Consider the following 4,788-nt stretch of genomic DNA (forward strand, 5'->3'; position numbering starts at 1 on the left):
CTGAGGGTTTCTAGGCACTGCCTGAGTGTTTTGAGGGGTGGCTCCCCATTCTTGGCTTGGGTGAGGTGTGAGCCACACACGAGTGCTGGTGCTTGTACTGAAACCAGCCCTACCAGAGCAGGCAGACAAAGTGTGTTGCCCACATGCTTGTTTTTCTTGAGGTGGGCACATATTCTCAAACAGGCCTCCAGACTGGTGTTAAATACAGGTCCATGGTGTCGTTAGGTCTTTTTTGGCTCTTACCTCTCACAGACAATTTGATCCCAGGAGATCGTGCGTGTGGTCCACCAAGACCTGCAGCTCGGTGCTGGTGCTAAGAACTGCTGTTAGCAGCTCTGACTGGGTTCAGTTTTTCCTCCCCCACCCTTCCCACAACAGGCAGCCAGCCCTGCTGTTGCAGGGAGCTGCCTCCTTCGCAAGGAGCCAGCGCTGATCTGGTAATTGCTGCAACTTGTCACTCCCCGTCCCATCTATCACCCGGCACAACATGACACCTCAGCCAGGGAAATTCAGCAAGAAGCAGTTTTCTGTCTGCTCCAATTTACCAATAAAGGCTCAGAGAACAGGGCTGGAAGTGCCTGTGTTCTCGATGAAAACCTCCCTCAGAAAATGTAACGGGACATTTCTCTCGGAGGGGCGCTGGGCCAAAAATGTAGTGAAAAGTGAGGATCCCCCTCCTCTACCCCCTGGGCCAACAGTACCACCAGATTTTGGCTCTACTGATGGTGGAGAGAGAGTCCTGAAATGTTGCCCAGCACTCATCTGAGACTGAGCATCTGAGCAGACCCTTGATGAGAGGAAATAAAAAGAGTTATTAGTATTAAGTAGCAGCTCCTTATTGATATTTTCCCAGGGAGGGCCTAGAATCAGTTAAAGAAAATGTTCTTCCATGGCTAGGATAGCTGCAGCCAAAATGTTATAGACCCTTCCAAGTCCTGCCTGCTCCCTGAGCTGATGAAGTTAGCCCTGCTCAGACAAAGTGAGGATTTGGGCTGAGTGTGTTGCAGTTATGAGTTCCATGCCCCTGTTAAAATGCATTTACATCATCCCCAACATGTTACATTTTTTAACATTTGGTTCCAGCAGTACAGCAGCCACTATCATATGGTTTTGAGTAAACCCCATGTTTCTCCAGGCCAAAAACTGCAGGCAACTGATGTTACAGGAAGCAGAGATTTGACATCTGGATCAGAACTGCAATGCAGGTTCCTTCAGGTTTAAAAACTCCCCTAACATGAACCTCAGCCTTGACAGCTACCTGGGTGCTCCCAGATACTAAATTGTCCTAACTCTGGCCAATCTTTTGTGCTCCAGAGTGCAGTGGAGAAAAAAATCCTACCAGCTCATGTGTGAGGAGAAGGGGAAAACCAATTTCTCTCTGTTGTTCTGCAAGGTGTCTGACTTCAGGTTTGCATTGTGGAATTTGTGGAGTTGTCTCCATCCTTATTGATCTTATGTTTATTTGGTTTGTAGTGAAGTGGGGGAGAGCCCCTGAGCAGGAGGATTCAGCAAGGGGAAGGGCAGGAGGGAATGAGAAGACAGGCTGAAGCCTTCAGTGGTGTAAAAGGAAGGTGGAACACCTGGTTTGGGGTGGTTTCTGTTGTGTTGAGGCTCTGGGCTGGTAAACAGCCCAGCAGTGATTCTTTTCTGACACACACAGAGCACATCTGAACTCAGAGTTCAAAACTCTTTATTTTCCTTGGCGTAGTGAGCAGCGAGACCTTCCCTGGCAATCATACATAATACATGAGACAGGCAAAGAGACAGAAAGCAAACAGAAATGGGATCAGATGCACAGGATGCACAGCAGCACAGGGCTCACAGCAGTGACAGCAGCTTCCCTCCTGCACCTTCCAGTGCAGGAACCCCAAGGATGGTGCAGGAAACAGAACTTAACCACTTACCCTCCCAGCACCCACCTGAAGGATGGAGAGAGGGAAGTGGGTGCTTAAGCCAGGCTTGGGAAGACTTATCAATGATGCTGCCAGGGCTGGAACACCTCTTCTATGGAGACAGGCTGAGAGAGCTGAAGGTGCCCAGCCTGGAGAAGAGAAGGCTCCAGGGAGACCTTAGAGTCTCTTCTAGTGCCTAAAGGGGCTCCAAGAGAGCTGGAGAGGGATTTTGGACAAGGACCTGGAGGGACAGGATAAGGGGGAATGGCTTTGGGCTAGAACAGTGCAGGTTAGACTAGTTATTAGGAAGAAATTCTTTATTGTAAGTGTGGTGAGGGACTAGAACAAGTTGCCCAGAGAAGCTGTGGCTGCCCCATCCCTGGAAGTGTCCAAGGGCAGGCTGGATGGGGCTGTGAGCAGCCTGGGATAGTGGAAGGTGTCCCTGCCCACGGCAGGGGTGGAATGAGAAGAGCTTTTAGTTCTCTTCCAATCCAAACCATCCTGTGTTTCTGTGGCTAATTCAGACTCCTGCAGTAGCTGTGAGGCACCTGGTTTGCTCCTGTGATCAATGAGAGGATAAAAGCTGTTACAAAAGTCAGTTTTACTCCAGACTTGTGCTTTGGCAGAACTGTTTTCTCCCTGGGGAGGGTGGTATCCATAGTCAGGGATCGTAGGGCTCTGCCACAGATTCAGCTGCAGATCTGGGAGGGGAAAACCTCTTGGTTCATGGTCCTCTCTGCCATTTTCTGAGCTGGCCTGTGGACTGTCAGCTCCATGGGGTTTGGATGAGGATCTCTTTTGCTGTCTCTGTGTTTGGGTTGGGGCCTCCCCTGGTCCTGGGTCAGTTTATGAAGAAGTGGGGAGTGACAGAGTCCTGTTCAGCTCCCTGTGACCACCAGTGACACAAGCTCTGAGAATCCCCAGAGAGAAAGGTGTGTGTTCCCTTAGGAGGTAGAAGAACATACCAAAGTTTCTGCTGTTAAAAGACATTAGATCTCCATTAACTTTAATGAGCTGAGCCCCCAACAAATACTCTTGTCACCCTTGCATTGCCCATGAGCTTTGAGGGACGTGTGTGTTGCAAAGCAAACCTCAGACTGAACACAATCCTGACTAATCTTTAGCAAAATGAGGGGAAGTCAAAGTATTTCTTGAGCCTTCTTTGTTTAATCACGACACCATGATTTATTCCCCAGCAGCATGTAACACATCCACCATCCCCCTCCACACACAGCACCAGGGCAACTGCTCTGAATTTTATTGGAAAAATATAAAACGGCTTTGCATTCTTACCTTTATTTCGAGACCTCCTACAAGAAACAGGAAGGGTAAACATGAAAGATCTGTTTCCTTTAAATTGTGAGTGTGGGGGAGTTTTCCTGTAGTGAAAGGGCTGTTTTGAAAAGCCCTAAATGCTTTTGAATTGAAGACATAGAAGTAACGTACACACGGTTTGAATTTACAGTTCTGGGTCTCCTATCCCCCTCCATATGAATCCTATAAGTCAGACGTGTTGCTACAGTGATTCCCACCGGGAAAGTCTGGACCTAGACTAGGAACAGCTGTAGATCTACAGTCCACCAAAGTCGGCTTCTGAAAGAGATATGAATTATTGGTTCAGTCAGATAAATATGGCTTTGCCTTTCCCCCACAGGCAACCACATATGGCACTTGGAAAGAATTAAAACCTTTACCCTTGGCCAGGTCTGGTTAAATAATGGCTCTTTCTTGTACTTTCCCCCCTCTCTCCATTTCCTCTCATTCATTCATTCTTTTAATTTTCCTTTCATGATCTTTTTGGCACCGGTATCCGAAATGTCACCTCCTCAAAGTGACCCCGAATTTTCCAGTGTCACCTACGGGGGCTGCGGGAGTGCAGGGGCAGGCAGACGGGTGGGAAAACATGGAGCTGTTATTCAGCGGGGCTGGAGCCCTGAAAGGAGGAACAAAACCACCTTTCTGCCTCTCAGCATGGCTGTATTGAGCCCAGAAAAGCCTCGGAGGCTGCAGCAAGGCTGTCAGCTGAGCACGGGCTCGTCCCAGAGCCTGAATTCACCCACCACCCCGGGCTGTACGTGCAGGAGGATGCTCTGACCCCTTCGGGGGGGGGGGGAGGCAGAGCTTGTGTCCTCTCCTCTGCCAGCTTTTTACGTGCTGTGGCTTGTGTTAAAGCGAGGACCAATGGTCAGAGGCTGGATCATCACAGGGAGATGTGGGATGTGAAGGTTCAGCTGCTTGCTTTGCCTTGAACCACAACCAAACCGACCCCTGGCCTCTCCTCTCCCTTCCCCAGTCCCTGTGCTGCATCTGCCCCTCCAAATCCGGGGCATGCAGGTGCAGAGTGGCAGCCCTCAGAGGAGGATTCAACCTCACGGTTAAGAAATGCTCTTACCTACATCCCTCGGGGTCCCTGATCTCTCCCCCTCTCTGTGCTCCTCTTTTCCACCCTTAGTCTTTCAGCCTCACGAGCTGCCCTGCAGCCAAGCCCTCCACTAGATTTAACTCAGCTCCCTCTTCCTCAAGCAACTTCACAGGCTTTAAAAATCTGGAATTAAGAAACCTGTAACTTGCTGCTTTATCTCATTATCTCCTGTTTTGCATTTTAATGTGCCTGCTCTAAAAAAGACCTCATTGATATTCTGGTTCGGCATGTGTTTGTTTGTGTCTCTTGGGAAAATTGGCTACAGATATTACTAAGTCAAAAACACACACAGGAGACTTTGCTGCATATTTTCCTTTTTTCCTTCTTTAAAAGAAGATGTTATTTTCTTCACTTCCTCGAATGGCAAGAGGATGGGAATGGTAGAATTTTGAGGCAGCTGGGGATGTAGGATACAATCCACTGATCTCAGAGATGTCAGTCTCCACCTCTGTGGCTGGAGCTCTTGGATTCTTC

The 4,788-nt window shown here is 49.0% G+C and overlaps 1 long non-coding RNA gene across 1 annotated transcript; it reads right to left on the reverse strand.

Annotated features, from left to right (window-relative positions):
• Window positions 1-2,382: 2,382 nt before the first annotated feature.
• On the reverse strand, window positions 2,383-4,368 carry LOC120323001. The gene is made up of 3 exons (XR_005563041.1): window positions 4,285-4,368; window positions 3,186-3,485; window positions 2,383-2,868 (listed from the first exon to the last, which is right to left on the reverse strand). It is a non-coding gene; the product is annotated as an uncharacterized LOC120323001 (long non-coding RNA).
• Window positions 4,369-4,788: the final 420 nt, after the last annotated feature.

Source organism: Pipra filicauda, unplaced genomic scaffold, assembly GCF_003945595.2.
Source record: "Pipra filicauda isolate LSUMZ 115617 unplaced genomic scaffold, ASM394559v2 scaffold182_size1470994_pilon, whole genome shotgun sequence".
NCBI lineage: Eukaryota > Metazoa > Chordata > Aves > Passeriformes > Pipridae > Pipra > Pipra filicauda.